Source organism: Columba livia, chromosome 13 (assembly GCF_036013475.1).
Source record: "Columba livia isolate bColLiv1 breed racing homer chromosome 13, bColLiv1.pat.W.v2, whole genome shotgun sequence".
Taxonomy (NCBI): Eukaryota; Metazoa; Chordata; class Aves; order Columbiformes; family Columbidae; genus Columba; species Columba livia.
In genome coordinates, this window is record NC_088614.1 from 9,403,926 (window position 1) to 9,421,462 (window position 17,537).

General features: G+C 42.1%; 1 long non-coding RNA gene across 1 annotated transcript in view; it reads left to right on the forward strand.

Annotated features, from left to right (window-relative positions):
• The window catches only part of LOC135575320 (uncharacterized), a 64,467-nt gene extending 48,753 nt beyond the window's left edge, over window positions 1–15,714 (forward strand). Inside the window, exons 2-3 of the long non-coding RNA XR_010465850.1 lie at window positions 13,261–13,401; window positions 14,741–15,714. This is a non-coding gene — a long non-coding RNA (uncharacterized LOC135575320). The remainder of the gene's footprint in view (window positions 1–13,260; window positions 13,402–14,740) is intronic.
• The last annotated feature ends 1,823 nt before the right edge of the window (window positions 15,715–17,537 follow it).

Genomic DNA, 17,537 nt, shown 5'->3' on the forward strand with positions numbered 1-17,537 from the left:
TGGCTTTTTTTTTGCATGACTGGGGTCTGAATCTGTCCCTTTGTCTCCATATAGAACTAAGCATTTGTTGTTGTTGTGGGGGTTGTTTGTTTGTTTTTGTTTTTTTTTTTTTTTCTGGAGACTTGAATCCTTAGTTTGGGTCAGGGAGGCTGGTATTTTCTCCTGGTATTAAACTAAGAAACCTTCTTGTCTCTCTTGAAATTTCACCTGATAGATCCATCCTTTTCACACTGACTCTGTCTGTTCTGGTTTGTGCTGTGCACAGGGGTCTTCGCATACAGGAATTAGGGGCTGCTCATGGAGGTCCATGGGACTGTCTTCATTGGGAGCTGGGGGAGGTGAGTTAACTCAGAACCAGTAACCTGTACATCTGTTTTGGAGTTAAGCCCATATCACCAGGTTCATAAGTTTAGCACAGGCTCCTAGAAACAATAGCTGTTGTAGGGGAAGGGAATGCACTGAACCACCCAACTCTCTGCAGATCAGATGATCAGGCAGCCTGTTGTAGTGCTTCCCAACATCCCCAAAGTGTGCTGGAGAGCAGAAGAGATGCCCTGAGACTTCTTCTCCATGCTAGCAAAATCTTGCCGAGGCAGGGGGCCATGAGCTGGTAGCTGTTCTGTCCCGTTTGGCTCATCCGCACGGCTAACGTAGCCATCTCTGCTGACCACAGTCAGGATTTACCCTTCCACTGGAAAGACCTCATTCAGCTTCATGGCATGTAAGGCCAGTAGGAGAAATACTGAGTTTGTTCTGTATCACATATATACACACATATAACCATAGAAACCTGCCATAAATATTTTAGTGCATATTTTACACTGCAAGGTTTTTTAGGTCAGACTTTAAAAGGATTGAATATATTTTTCTCACTTATGCTTTCCTTTGACTCTGTTTTTAAAAATCAAAACCTTCCCCTCTGATTCCAGCAAGCCCTGATGGCAAATTAATGCTTTTGTAATAATTCAGGCTGTGCCTTTGGAAGGTATCAGTATACTCTTTATTGCAGCCATATCCAAAAAGGTCTCTGCGGTCCCCAGCCCTCTGTGATGCTGGTTTCCCATCCTTCCCTGCCAGTTTCCAGGCTGGGATGGATAAGTCTTGCAACGTAACCACTGATGGCTGGAACAGCACTGTCAAAGGTATCATTTTCAGGCACAGTTTCAGTATGCTTGTTCTGACCTTTAGGTGCCCTGACATTTCTGATGTTCTGTATCGCCTGTAATCCCTTTCCAACTAAAACTACCATCTATAGGGCTCCCTCTGAGTACACCACAACCGTTTTTGACAAATCCTGGAGTAAGCAGCACTGAATGGGCCAGACTGTGCTCTCACCTGGCTTCCAGGCTGCCCTGAGCATCAGGAACCTACTTGATTCGATCCTCTCTGGATGTATTGTTTTGGACAAGAAAAGTCCCAGAGCTGCCTTAAATAGCTGCAGTGTTTCAGATAGAGGCTATGTGGGAATAATCAAGACTTCAGTGATCCAAAGCAAGAGGGCTGCTACCCATGTTGATGAGACTGGTGGTGTTCCCCCTGGGGAGCTTGGCTCCTAATGATGTGTGAGAGTGGCTGCTGGACTGGGGAGAGGCTTGAGAGCAGTCAGTCTCAGACATGATTCCATCCTCTGCCTCGCAGCAGACTGCCCTGTTTGGTTGTGAGCTGCTATATTGGAAATATTGTGAAATGCACTTAGTTAATTAGCTATTGAAGCCTGGTTCCCCTATATTGTCTGGTTCACAGCAATAGCTCTACCTTCTGTTCCCCAGAATTTTAACTTTGAAGTAGCTTCTTTGAAAACTCATATTCTGTGTGCTTAGGCTCAGTGGACTAGGATCACGCTTCTTAAATTCCTCGCATCTCCTGATTATTCTTTTCAGAATAAATATATGCAGATATTGTTGCATTTTCTTGCTTAGTCTCAGCAGGCAACTTCACTTGAAAGTATCTTCAGGTAATTACTACCCAGCCCTTCCCACAGCAGCTTTTCTGACACAGGACACAGCTTCTAGCATGACAATACCCAGATCAAAGAGCCCTCAAGTATTGTTTTATCTTTTGCACTAAGGCTGCATTGGGCCAACACATGAAGTAAGACTTTGCCCTGTGTTTGGAGACCTCAAAACAGCATAATTCAGCATTTGAAGCAGTGATTTATCACTGCTTATGGGTGACTCTGTGGCCAAGGGGAGGGTGTCCCTACAAGAATCTCAGGGAATGGGATGAAGCTTAGAAGGGAGGATTGCAGTAAAATATGAATGATAGTAAGTGTGCTCATTTTTATTTGAGGCAGAATAGAGTTTATTTACTTCTTGCAGATACCAAATAAAAGAGGGGTTTTTTTCCCTTTTTTTTTTTTTTTTAATCTCTGTTTTGTTGATTTCCTGATTAGTGCAGGTTATTGGCAATATTGACTTGTTAAGACTACCTGGGCTGGTTTTAGGCAGGTTGTTGTCAGTTTACCTGTTTTGCTCCTGGCCATAGTAGGCAAAAGGAGTTAAGTGCTTTATTGTTAGAGGCGGTGTGAACCTGCATGCAAGCTAGATAGAAAACGCAAGGATTCCACTTATAGTAAATCACATCCTGTCATTGTCTATCAGTAAACATTATTATTATTAAAATGTTAAGACTATCGAGCCGTGTTTTGCAGTGCAAGCATTAGGAGGCACAGCTGAGCTTGTCTGACTTGATCCAGCAAAGGCAATGCATGCATACTAATGAATTGCCTTATTTGTCTCCCAATATGTTTTAAAAGTTAAATTAATGTTCTTCTACCTGGTCTTTAATGAATACCTTACATTCTGCATTAGAAACTCATTCACTTGCCTAAACTATTGCCAGTACCACTCATGAGGAACAGTTAGAAATTTGCTGGTGCAGGAAACAGCAGTCTTCAGAGCTGCAGATTACTTTGATAATGGGAATTCTTCCCTTTTCACACCTATGCTTACAGCTAGCTGATGAGCTGTATTTGAAAGATTTCTGGAATAATTAAGATTTCAAATGAAAACAGTTGCACATCCCAGGTGGTTTTTTTACCAATATGTATATAGGATGCTATGTCTTTTACTAGTGTAAACAAAGAGAATGATTAATGCTCACTTGACATTTAGGGGCTGTCTTAAATGCAGTGGTATCATTTCCTCAATATAGCAGCTTTTCAAAGAGGCTTTCTATTTTACACAACAAAAACGGGGGTTTTGCATTGCCTTCCACACCCTGGCATCTCCCCAGGCTCTGTAACCCCCTTCCCCCAGCAGCCACAGCTGCCGCTCTCAGACACAGCTGCAGTAGGGCACTCAGGCTACACAGTTATTAATAAAAACTTCTCTTTTTGTGGATGGTAAAACATAAGGAAACAACACATGAGGACAGTTCAGGGGTCCATCAGATCTGCTCTGGCAGTGGCCATCAGCAGATGAAGCTGAGAGCCCTCCAGATGTGAGGTCCTGTAGCACATCTCCTCCAAGAAGCTGCTCTTTTCTGTCGTTCTCAGGATCTTACCACGGTTATCATCCTTTTGATCTGGTTCAAACCACTGAGCTTTGCTTCATGCTGTTGTTCCCTGTGTCTTGTGTTGTGAGAGCAGAAACACAGGAGGAAGGGCTGCAAGCAGTTTGGCCTCTGCGTTGGCTACTAAATGCTGGACTGCTTTACATGCACTGGTGCACCCCTGGGCTGTCAAATCCCAGCCATTGCCTAGATAAATACGGGATGCATGTTTTTAGCTGAAAAGTCTTGACCTGTCTGTCTTTTCCTTCACTTCCACACTCAGAAAATGAAGATAAGGATCCTCAATTCCCTCCTGAGAGAACAGTGAAAGGTGTTTATTTATGTGTGTCAAGTACTGGGAAACACAGAATGGAAAATGTTTATTTTAATGTTGCTCTGGAGGAAGGAAGCAAACTTGAGGTGGTGACAAGAGGGAAGTCTGGCTAATGAATGGCAAAGTCCAGGTCCCTGTCAGTCACTGCTGCTCCATGGCAAGTTTTAGTGCTCTTTTATTTCATGTTTCAGTAATCTGAGCATTGCAACAGAGAGTAAGAGATGGCCCATGTCTCAGAAAGCTTTCAATTTACCTGAGCAAGAGGTAAAAGAGCCAAGGACCAAAAGGAGGCAGAGGCAGGCACAAGTGGAGCAGGATGTCCCCAGCACAAGGTGAGGGACAAAGGCCACATCTCCTCTGCTTTTCCCCACTGCTCTGCATTGGATTGGGATCTTACCCACAAACACATTGTGAGAATGAAGCAATGGCTGGAGATACGCTGTAGGGCAACCCTTGTCAATGCATCAAAGGTGATGCATAAAATGGACAACTATCTGCAACAGGGTGTAGCAAAACCCTACTGCACAGCTTGGATTTTTATCTAAAGATTTTTTCTTTTGGATCACCAGAGCCCTTTGGTGCCAAGGAGAGTTTTTCACACAAATTTTAACTGGCACTATATCCAGTGGATAACTTCTTTGACTAATTTAGTTATTTAACATTTTCAAATTAAGTATAAATTTAGAAAAATAAAAGGTGAAGGAGAAAAATATGGTTGCTTGTCTGATACCAGTTTTACAGTGTAATATTTCTGACAGTATGTGTAAGTTTCCCCGTGGACAAAAGATCTTGTGATTTATCAAGCCATTTATTAATTAGAAGATTATAGCAAGACTGCTTCCCAGTAGCAAAAAAAAAAAAAAATAGACTTAATTATAAATGCTTTAAAAGGGTATAAGAAGATTCATAATCCAGCTCACCCTTTCTTCCTGCTTCAAGTTATCCACCAAAACATTGAAAATATGTTGAACTTTAAACTGCTAAATCCTCTTCAACAAAAAGGCCTTAAACTTAGGTAGATGCTGTTATGCCCATTCTGAGTCAGGTCAGGTCTAAACGTATAAAATGTAATTTCAGCATTAAAATCCGTCTGGATCTTGGTTGTTCTTGTCCTCCTTTGCCAGACCTGAGTCATGTATCTCATGGAGGCCTTTGTGTTCCAGTGCCTGCAGAAGTTTTCTGCACATTCCCTGTGATGCCCCCTCCATGATTTACATTTCTTTGCTCTTTAAGGACCAGCTCCCTGCACTTAAAGCACTTTTAGAAGACTGCAGTTCCTGATACTTGTCCCTCCAACATCTTCACTTCTGTGAAACAAGAAAATCTGATTCTTATCTCTTGCTAAGAGTTTTGTTCCTATTTCCCATAGGATGGTGTCTGAGGTTTGTTTTGTTTTTTTTTTTTTTTGTCAGCTTAATAGCCACGAGCTCTCTCCTTGTGCTTGATGATCCCTTTGATCTTCACTCATTGCTCGGCACAGTGCCATAAAGATGTCACTACCTTTAATCTTTTTTTGCCATTGATCAGTAATATTCCTGTCCGCTGCTCCTCTGTGATTCCTTTGCTGAAATTGCCACTACATCCCCTCTATGTTTTCATGGAGGAAGTGTCATGAAATGGGTAGTACTTAAGATCACACTTCTTGGAATGAGCAAAGAGTTTGAGGAGGAAGGTTAGGATCAGGAACAGCACGTTTATCAGATGGTTTACGTATTTGTACTGTAGTATTTTTTTCTACATAGGGAAAAATATTTACATTTAATCCCTGTTTCTGGTCTTTCGAGATGTCTCTGCCGCCTTTCTCTTTAAGGCATGAGGAAGGAATTCTATAAACTCTGAGTTGCCACTTCTAGCATCTCTCAATGGTTTGTGGATGGAAGGTAAATATGATATTACTAAGAGCCAATTGTGACAAATTCAACTCAAGGTCTGAGAACAGCTAGTGTTGCTTCCACTTCTTGAAGTAGGTCGTTGCCAAGACTAGATTAGCTGATGGTGTCACTGATGGTAACAGGGGATGCAAAGTAAAAATTACCCTTCTTTCTGCAGCTTTGTTGCCTAACAACAATAGTAATAATTAAAAAAAATACGCTGTGAAGAAAGTGAGGCCACCATGACTCAGAAATTCACAAAAGTGGTAGGCACTAGGTCAAGAAGAAATCTTTTGCGTATGTTAGTTATTCTGGATATAATTACACTTCACTGCAAATGTGCTTCACTTGCCGCATTTTGTATATAGATTTTTAATCAGCTAGGTTGTGAGGTGAGGGAGGAAGGAGACAGGTTTGGTTTTACCCATCGTACGTATCAGGAGTCTTTGCAAAACTGTGATTCAAATATGAGTCAGAATTTAGAGTGCTCCAAGGAATGAATGACAATTACAGACTTTTATGAAACTCAGATTGTAATGTATCAGTGGGACAAATTACTATGTTAATCTGTTAGCCATATAAAAAGGCCAGAGTTTGGGGTGGTAGATTCATCTCACACTTCATTACAAAGGTGTTCTGCTCTCTCATAGATAAGGAGATGGAAAGTGGGGTGGAGGTCTCCAAGACCCCATTTTTTCTAAGCCCTCTGAGATTCAAGGTGTCTGTGTTGGCTGGGGGAGGTCAAATGAACTTTGTTTGATGTTTTTTTTGTTTTGGTAGCGCCATTTCCACCTACTACGGTCAACGGTAGTGCCATCTGACTAGCTTATCTTCTTTTTCTTTCTTAGTTTATTAAATAAATTGAATAACTTTCTGCCTGTTTGAATTCTAAGCAAGCAAGAGCTGTTTCACTTATGTGACTGAAGGTCTTGCATTCCTAGAGGAAGGAGTCTTTTCCTCACAGCCCTGAGTTCAGACTTATTTTATAAACAGAAGTCAGGCTGAGTTCCTCTAATAGACCAGAGTCTGACGGTGCTGAAGTGTGATGTATAGCGGAGTGTCACCTGTACAGAGAGAAATTCTCCTCTCCTTCACTTATTTATACCTTGTACTTGCGACTTATTGTGTATTTTCCTAACCACGGTCTTGATTGCCTGAGAAAAGTGTAATAGGCATAAGGGAAAATTCCCATGTGGCTTCAACCTGGAATGTGGCTGTTTTGAAACATCCACCCAGGCTGTGTACAGGAGAACTGAACATAGGGCTTAATTCACTACATACATTCACCTCTTAATGCCATGTGCTGCAATTCTGCAAAGCCATGAAGCCACCTGGCTTCACTATCAGACCTAACAGCCCCTCCTGAGGTCACAGGCTCCGTACCACAGACACCCGTCATGCACCATTCTGGAGGCAGAGGTGGTGCAGGATCAATTCTAGACTTCCAGATGTTCCTCAGTCTGGGGAAAATTGTGGGGTTTAAGGGAGCCGGAGATCCCACCTGGGACCGAAAGACTACAGTCACAAATTTATGGGCTAAGTCCAGGCTGTCAGAGGTTCTGCTAGTCCATCTGCAGCCCCATTTTGTGGCTGTCAGTCCCATGGGGACCTGCTGTGCTCCCCAGCCCCTGGCAGGATCCCCTCTGCAGGCAAGAGTGCTATCAGCTGTTTCACAGAGCCAGAGGCTTCACTTTTAGCATCATTTGCTGTTTCTTGAATTATTTATTGCAATTATGCTGCTGATCCGCAGAAGCATTGCTGCCGTGCATCATATCCAGATGTCTGCAAACGCACTCCCAGGGCCAGATCCTAATTTTAGCTGCTTCTGCAAAATATTCTCCTCTGGACTGAGGCCCTATTTCTGTTCCTGTTGAACTCTACAGCTAAGCAGACCGCTGGCTTGTGGTCTAAATACTGTTCCTCTCAAAGAAAGGGACCAGTGAGGGGCCCAGATTTTAACTGTGGCTTATGATAATAAGATGGGCATCCTCAGCGACATTTAAAAGTACATTTGGAAGCATTGAGACCTTTTGTATGGTCAAGAAGCAGAGAGCTGGAACCAGGATAGAGTAAGGGTCAAGATCATTTGCACCAGGACAGTGCAAATCCTTCCCCTGTGCACGGCAAACCCCAAGACTGCAAATCCCAACTGAGCCTTTGGGAGCTGCAAATGGGGTCTGGAGCTTTAGCAAAGTCAGAGTAGTGATATTAATAAAAAATAACCTGTTATCAGGACATACTGTAATCCAACGTGTGATTTCTCATCTAAATGAATTACTAAGCATTTGTAATAAGATGCATCTATTTAACAACAAGCATAAGTTATTTATCAGGAACTTGGTGTCAGGATTGCTTTTGCTTTGTTTAATGACACGTCAGGCCAGCCTGGGGGATGGAGCTGACTTCTGTTACCTGAAAGCAGCTCTCCAGGGAAAATGAGCACCCAACATACACCAGAGTTAGGGCTTTATTTATTTGGGCAGTGCTGAGATGCTTATATACCAGTTTTGTTAAGGTTTTTAGGCTGAAGGTTATTTCCCTGTTCTTCTGATCAATTGACTCATAGGCCAGCCTGAACAGTGGGTAGGAAAGGAGTAAATATCAGAAAATCCACAAAATGTGTGAGATAGGGAACTAGTCCTGCTTCTTCTTAGACTCGTATTTGCTTACCAAATCAAGCAACTGATGTGTTATGAAGCTGTGCATGTCAGAACACACCAGGTTGTCCCAGCATGAGGGAGTTTTTGCAGTGGCCTCACATCTCTTTTTGTTGCTGACATTATTATTATTGACACCAGTAGTAATTTTATGTGCACACCACCTCCTGACTGAGCATTTGGGGCACAGTGCAATGTGCAATGTGTTTTCAGGGTGATGCAAGAAGCTTAACAACACGGGATTCAAATCTATGCTGCTTGTAAAAGGTAGAATTATTGTATGGTGTGTTCATTAGTAATAAAAGTTATGGTGAGTAGCTTTCTGGCTCAACTGCTGTGAGAAACGGGATGGTTCCAACATCTCTCAGTGGACCTTCCCATCCCAGACAGCAATACCCTAATTAACTTTTGTCAAGTGGTTCATTGAATTTAGTAAAATGGAGCAATCCAGAGGTGCCTACAGATCTGTCAGCTGCTACCTGAAAAATGACTTTCTATTCCCTACAAGGAAACTGGGGAAAAAACACTTGGTAATGATCGGTTTTCTAAATGTGGTGCGTCCTGGGACAACAGATGCACAGAGACTGAAGGGACACTTGGGGGAATGGAGCAAAACTCAAAACTGTCTGATTTATAAATGAAAGAAGCAGAAGGGAGGAAGAAAAAACGGAAAATCTTCCCCAGATTGCATGGCTCAGAAAGGAACATTTATGCAGAAGGTGGTAATGGCATTTCTCTTAAGATAGAAAATAATGACAATCTACTGGGACTGAAATATTTAGTGTCCTTTTGAAGAAGAGCCAAAAAGCAGCAGTGCAGCTTTCCTGGAGTCTGCACGCTAAAATCAAAAGCCTGAATCGTAAATTCTTATCTCCCTCATCTTTCTCCCAAATTCATAGATTTTAATATAAGAAGAGACTATTAAGATCATTTTTTCTGATTTGGAGCAGTATCTGAAGGGAGCTTATTTCCATACAAGGGTCCTGCTGTACCTTTCCCATCCCTATGGTTCACTCCCCACACTTGGATTTTACAGTTTTCTGGGGTCTCACAGCCCGCTGCACTGTTTGATGGCACTGCTGTTATTCCCATTGCGGTTTGCCTGCGTACACCAAATTGCAAGACTGTCACCTTTAATTACAAGCTTGTTGGGACAGGAGCCATGTCTCCTGTTCCATAAACTGCCTAGCACATTTTTAGTGGAATAATGATAATAATCACGTTTCTGAAACATGTTCTCCAGGCATAAAATTGCTTTGGTGCCTGAAGTAGGTCTGAGGTGCTTCAGTCCACCCTTTAGACCTTGAAGACCCTACAAGAAACCTGGGGGTAGTTTTAAAGCTTAAAGGTGCTGGAAACACTCAATACTTATCCAACACCAAACCCACATCTGGAAGCAGAAACTTGGCTTTTCTCTGCTGAGACTCAACCCCATAAATGTCCTCAGAACCTCCCTTTTTGTGTCCAAATGCACCCCAGCATCTGTTATTTCTTCTCTTCACTGCATTTCTATATGCTTTTCTGTAATGCAATACCTTTCCTGTATGAAAAACATAAGATTTTTAGCTCCCCTCTGAACCGCAAATCTTCTGTTTTCCAGGGAAGAGCGAGGTCTCCATCAGCCCTGTTACATGCAGTGGAAGCCTTCTACCTCTTTGCACACAAACACATTTTTGATATTGGTAGTTTTCCAGCTGTTTATGCATGCATATATATATATATATATATATATATATATGTTAAAAAAATCTACATTTCTTTATATCTATGTGAATACAAAAAAAGAATTGTAGATTTCTTTGAACTCTCAATCTTGTTATTGGTTCCTCAAAATACAGCCCTAATAGCATATGTAAAACTGCACAATTTTACAGTACTGAATACTTTTGACTTCATTTCAGGCGGAGAATCTGCACGATGATGTGCAAGTTCATGAGATCATAAAATCTGACTTCTAAAATTGTGCCAGACAATGAAACTACCAACTACTCCTTTCACATATGCAAGTATTATAATTATGGGGTTTGCAAGATAAATTTGAACATAAATGCTTGCTTACATTTTAAATGTAAAGACATGCAAATATTAATTGCATGGTATTTAAAGATAGTTAATTTCTTAATTTACAGACTCAAGGCATAGATTTGAAAGTCCTGCTTCTGAGGCTGCCTAACAATTTAAGCTGCTGTTGGCATAATGTATTTTTGCTACGTATTGTATTTTCTGGTGATAACATAGTAGGCATAAATTTGATCCACTGTAAATGTAAGACTGGAGATAGAATTTAAAGTTGTTGGCTGTTCAGGAGGCTGCACATGGTATTTTATTGTTGCACAATATTTGACATAAAACTTAGAACAAGTCTTTTTGACTGTAGATGCTTTTTTGTTTAAGTGTTTGAACAGTATTTCAAGAATCATTGTTAATTTTTGAGCTATATTGCCTCGTGGAATCATAATATTAATTTATACAAACTGTAAACCTGTGTAATTTCCAAATTTGCAATTCACCATTCAGCTCTGCCTGGATACATCTTACAGTTTTTTAAACGTGAAAATGCTCTTTGCTGCCAGTGCTCCACTGCAACTTCTTGTTTAATGTGGTTATTTCTCAGGGTGGATTTTTTCTCCTGCAATAACTGTTTCTAATTGAATGTGATTTGCTGCCGCTCTGTTTTGCACAGGAGCAGCTGCCCATCAGTATGACTTTTAAATTTTTCATTGGTGATCTGTACGAGGAGCCTGCATTTGACTTCTCAGTGCAACAGAGGTGTGAGGATTTGTGCCCCCCTGAATCATGTGGTGACACAAATGTGATCCCGCTCAGATGTGTGAAGATGACTGTCCCTTGTGGTCTTCACCATCATCGGAGTCGGATCCCTTGGAGCTCAGAAAGTTTCTGCCTTTTGAAGCTGTGAGTTCCTTGTCCTTCTCTGTCCATATTTCATATATTTGTGTGAGCTGGCCACAGCTTGTTGCCACAAATGAAAGACTTCCTATTTCACATAGCCTTTCTTCAGATGATCCCAAAGCTGTTTAGGTGCCCTCAAGTATGCAGGAATTTATGCACCTTGGTGTCATAGTGCAGATCCCCTCCCCGCACAGACATTGCCATTGTCAGCTCTAAGTTCAGCCAAATCACATTTGTCTAATGCTATGAATATGAGCCTGAGGGAAGGAACAAAGGCTCTGGAGGGGCTTTGTCAGCCCCTGCTCCCTCTGCAAGGATGGGCAATGCAGCACCTCTTGTGTCTCCTGTGAAGAAGCTGCAGCTCTGCTCTGCCGGGTGTTGGCTGTTCTATCTGTGGTACAAAGTTGGGATCAGTGGAGGAAAAGTACTAATGCTGTGTTATTAAAGCAAACTGCTGATTTTGCCCTTCACCCCACAGAACTGAAATTCTTTATGGGGAATGCTCAGCAGGTTTTTGGAGGTGCCCACAATCTGTTTGGTCTCTTGTGATGTGACTTTTGTCACCCTTGGACCTTCAAACTCCCCACCAGCCCCACAGTGCTGCCAGGTTTGAACTGCTAAGCTTCCAAAATTCACCTTTCTTTCATCCTTTGCTTTGTGGGATGTTCTCATGTCAATATTTTGGAAAGCTGCAGTATTATCCCAGTGCTGCCAGCAGCCTCTGTGCCTGTGGTATATAAATCTGTTGTCACCAGAACTGTTTCTACATGAAGTTGTGGCTCAGGCCTATTATCATTATTTAATGTTACTTTTGCAGCAGCATAATAGTAAAGCTTTTTATAAAATATATTATCATTCTGAACTTTGTTGTTAGCAAGACAAAGCAGAAATAACAGTATTCTGGGTTCAGCCATCAATATACAGGGTATATCATCAATCAAATCCATAAAGCTTTTAAGCTGTCTTGTTTTAAATTAAGGTTTACAATGCATTACAATGGGACATTTAAAACTGTGTACACGTTTTATCAGCTCCTTGTGACTCCATAAATGCTTTCTGATTAGTAGGTCTAAGCACAGCAGACTTGATTCAAAGCTGACTTTTACAATTAAATCCATTTATTTTGAAAGACGTTACCTCTATTGTATGGGGGGACTCAGGGCACCATTTTCATTTCTCGTCGAAGGCAAAATTAAATTGGAACCAAATTGACATTCACTGAAATCTAACAGGACTTGGTAAAACTATTGAATGAAAAGTTTTACATTATATGAAGACTCTGGGCAGGATGTGGAATTGTGGTTATAAAAAGTGACAATATTTGTAAGTGAATGCATATCAAGTGAACATGCCACCGGTGCTTACGTGACTTATTGTCATGTCTGCATAATGTTAGATGCCACTTGGGTACATCAGGGGGACATTAATGTGCTGTAAAGATCTCACTATCATATTCACAACACAGAAAATAATGGAAACATGTGAAACAACTTGTCTGCAGTCAGACAGCCATTCAGCAGGAGAACTGTGATTACAACCAAGTCCCTTCATTTACAGTCTGGTGATCTGAAAGCAACCAGCTGAAATCCCAGTTCTTTTCCTTATCATAGCTGAGAGCCCTTGCTGACAACCATGTAAAAGAAACCCTGATTAATATGTAAGAGTAGATATGTCATTGTTGGTGGCAGGAGAGGCTTCATCTGCCGTGGGATAAGGTCCCACCTAATCCTGCTCCCACACTGTTAAGCATCTGCTCTGGAGCTCAGTGTTAAACACGGAAGGAGGCAGGTTTATGTAAGAAAACACTGGTTTCCAGCCCTAGGCTTCTCCAGTAAACCTGCCATGAAGGCATTCCACCTGCAATGTTTGGTGATCCACATAAAGACAAAGAATAGAGAGATTAATTGGGATATAGGGACTGTAGATGGAAACATACGTGGCATGGAAATTCCATTTGGTGCTTGAAAACTGCTTTCTTCTTCCCTTTTCCATTTAGAAATTGGATACTTCTTGGCAATCCCTCTTTGGGATTCAGCAGAAGGGTTGCAGATAAACATGAGTGGAGGAGTAAAGAAGAATATGCAGAGGAGTGAGGATGAAAAGTCTCAACATGGAAAAGTAGAGCGTACACGGACAGGTGAGGTGAGCAAAGACCTGATGGGAATGGAGCAGATCAGCAGTTTCAGGTTGGATCATAACTGTATTGCCCAGTGTGACTGCTCTCTGAAATCTTAGTTGGCACTGTTAGAATAAAAAGAATAAGCTTCTAAATTTCAAATTCAATCCACAGTATATTAATGGTTATTTGAGTCATGCCCACAATCTGTGCAATGGCAGGAGAAATCAGAGACATAGATCAAAAGCTCAGATCAAACCCAAATATTCTGTTCACAACCTTATTAAAGGTGGTGGTCAAGGCAGGAGCTGGCCTTTAACTGTAACTATACAAGACTGACAACTAAATGAATGGGAAATGAAAAGCCAGTTTAATTGTTGCCTGTTGTTATTGTCACAATGACCAGCTAATTAAATATTTATTGTTTACTGGTTTCAAGCATACATTTGGCATGTTGGGATACTGTGTAATCAGTAGATCATACATTTCCCCAGAACAAAATAGTAGCCTCACAAAAGCCTGTTGTGAGGATTAGCTGGCTAATGGGCTTGACTCACCCCCGCGAGCACTGAGGGTGCAATTTGCAATTGCGGTTCCGAGTTCCCAGCTGGAAGTGCTTCATGCTCCTGTAGCATCTCCCAGCGGGGGGGACACAGCTCTGTGTCTCCAGCCTGGGCTCTCTCGGAGCCCTGCCAGCAAAAGCTGCCCAGGAGAAGCAGTGATTTAGTACAGCTGGCTCTGTCCTCCGTTGCCTTTGCTGCCCTCGCCTCCTGTCTGGCCACGTCTAACTTCTGCACTTTGACAGCTCGTTGACTGCCCTGAGGAATGAGGCTGTGCTCCACTCCCCTTCCTAAAGGGAGGCTTCCCAGCAAGCAGGGATGTCAGAGACTCCAGAATCATAGAATAAGGATGCTTTCTGTGTGGGCTACAAACTATTGGTTTTTTTCCATCAGCAGGAAAAAGAGAGATCCTACAGGATCTCACACTCCTGTCAGGTCTTAGATGAACGGTGGCCCTTTAGGGTATGAACGGTGGCATGTAAGAAATTAGGATAATGCAAAAACCCGCAAAGATGTACAAATTCCTAAGATGTTCCTTGTGCTTGCAGCTGCAACTGCAGCTTTCCAGGAATGGTATTCTAGGGTGAGGGAGAAAGAACATCTGCACCACGCCATGGTCCAAATGGATGGCAGCAGTTGGATATCGGGACCTGAGAGATGCTCCTGTGGAGCCCCTCAATGGACACAATGCTATCAGCTGCTCTAAGGAGGGGGAAATCACACTCACAGATTGCACAGCAAAAAAATCTTTGTGTTGAGACTCTCAAAAGAGGCTTTTTTTTTCTCATTTCCATCCTTAGGTGACAAGGCTGGGTCTCAGCAGACTGTCAGCATCACTTCCACCTGCCTAACAGCGAGGAGGGAAGGGGCAGCAGGGCAAAGGGAGAGCCAGACCACCCGCTCTCCGCTGGCAAATGTTGCAGGGGAAGATTGCCAAGCTGCGTGTGAGCAAGGCTTGGGAATGCTCATGGGCCTGGAGACATCTTTATTAGGAAGGAGGAGAATCCAGGCCAGCAAAGCTAGAAGGAAAGAGAGAAAGTCTGGAAAAAAAGTCAAGACTGGGCTCATTGCAGGGAGTTTCATGCAGAACTATCCTACTAACAATCAGGCCTTTTTAGTAACAAAATAAAAAGCAAAATAAGGCAAAAGCTAGCATTTGCAATTTCTCAATTAAAATGTAATTTACACCCTGCGCTGTCTCACAGATAAAAGCATGCTTTGCTCACCCAAGTGTGAAACAATATTTACAGAAACGTTTTGTGGCTTAATGTGCTGCTCTGACGTTACAGATGTCTGCACGTGGACGGACACACGCGCCGGCTCTGGCCAAAGGCAGCTCCGCGTCCACAGCTCCAGGCTGGTGTCTGGGGGCCACTAGGAGTGGAATTTCTCCAGAGCTGAGCTGGCCCTTTGTGGCCAAGGAATAAAACCAGACTGCTATGAAGTGCAAACCAGCAAAACCTGTGGTAGCTGAGTAGGCTGAGACCTTCCCAGGACCCTTCCCTTCCTACAGCAGCTCCTGGGCCTCGGCAGAACGTGTTTAATCCTGTCAGCACCCAATTTCAGGGATTTTTTTCTGAGTGCTTAGGGAGTCTTGAGCCTAAAATGGAGTTTTACTGGGTTGGTAGGACTGAATAGGAGTGGGAACAAGAATGCTCTTGTCAAGGCCTCTGTGTAGGGGGAGCAGAACTGCTGAGGGATGCTTTACTTCCAGCAGCTGCTCAAAGATGAAAAAAGATGTGTGGAGAAGGGGTTGCACTCTGCTGCATCATTTCTGATCCTTTTGATTTGCTTGTGAAGATGATCACCTTCCAGCTCTGTCAATCACAGATTGTTGTGAAGAGCTTTTTGCATAAAAAGGATTGGAAGAGCTTTCTGGTACTTACCTTTTTGGTATGAGGTCTTGGCATGAGGTCTTTCAATGCAAGGATTTAATTTCCTGTACAGAACAACATAGTCCTTGCAGCAGGTTCATTAGAAGACTCTGGTTATATCAACCCTCTTCTATTTTCTTTCCAAGTTACCTGAATGCATTCAAGGGCAATGAATATGCAGTTTCTGTTTAGAAAAAAAAACCAAAACTGCATGAAATTTAATGGAAATCTTATAACAAGCACCCCACTTCCATTAATTGATTCCCTAATCCAGTGAAGCACTAGTCATATGCTTAATTTTAAGCATTTGATCTCTACAATCAAAATTGCTGGCTCTGATCCGAAGCCAATCAAACCATCAGCAGCCTTGCCATTGATTTCCATGGATGAGGTCCAAAGGAACTATGCACATGTTAAAATTAAACACATCCTTAATTGACTTGCTGGGGGCCATATTTAGACCTCCTTAAGTCACCTGCGCCAAACAGGGCCCTACAAATACTTATTAAAAAGTGAGAATAAAAAAATCTAGTTACCTCCCCCAAAATGGTGCCTATCCTCGAACATACAAACTTATCCAATGCATTGTTGTGTCTTCCTGGGGTTTAGCTCATGTCCCTGATCCTCTTGCTAAATCAGAAAACTCTAGCTACCATGACATAGTCCGTCTCAAACTGAGAAATGTTTGGGACCAAAACCTCCCCTTAGCACCTGACCTGTTCACGGAAGGTCAGCCGTCTCTCCTTAGCACGGTGACTATGTGGCTGCATGGCTGTGAATGTCTGAAAAATAACCACCCAAAAAAAGTGTCACTAGTGGATTCAGAGGGATTTGAGGATCTTTCTGTACAGCAGAGCCTGCTGGCATAATCCGTCTGATATGCCTGCTAAAATGTTGCCCTAAATTTATTAGCAAAATTCAGGATCAATAGACTGAACCCATCTCTTCTTATTTTTAAGTAGTTCACCTGTAGTTGTTCTAAGACCTTTGCTAGCAGTATGTGCACCCATCTTAGTCTGGATCCAGGGGACAGCAGGGTTTTCTCAGGACCTGCAGCAGAGAAGTCAGTCTTGACCCAGAATATCTCCCCTCTTTGAGAACCCAGTGTTGCAACAGCTACCTAAAAAATTATTCCAGACTAGAAAAACCTCAATTAGGCAATTGAACTGGCAAAATACCTCTAGTCATGAAGAAATCTAGTAATTCCTGGGTTGGGGGCTTTTTGTGCTTTTTTCCCCTAATTATTATTATTATTATTGTTATTATTATTATTATTATGGATTAGCTCTACACAGTCTTATCATATTTGCAAGCCAAAGAATTATAGATAGTAATTGGATAATCTCTCCATTATCCCCAGTGACTTAATTATCATCATTAACTGTATTTATTTCACTAATTTGAAAGATTTCTTTTGGGGGTTTCATTCTCCAGGCCTATTAGTTTGACTGATAATGGGGCTTACTGGCAATAGAAAGGCAGAATTACACAATTACTTTAAAAATGATGGGTGATATCTTACAAAACACAAGCCAAAAAAAACCCAAACGACCCCATTCTATTTTAGGGATATGTCTCAAATCAGAACTTTCAGCTCAGAACTTGATTATGTAAATTATGGAATTTCATCCCTATTACATTGACTTTCTGAACGTATAGGGAAATTTGCTGTGTTGTGCTACAATGAGAAATGGCCACTGTAAATTGAAAGTCAATGGAAACG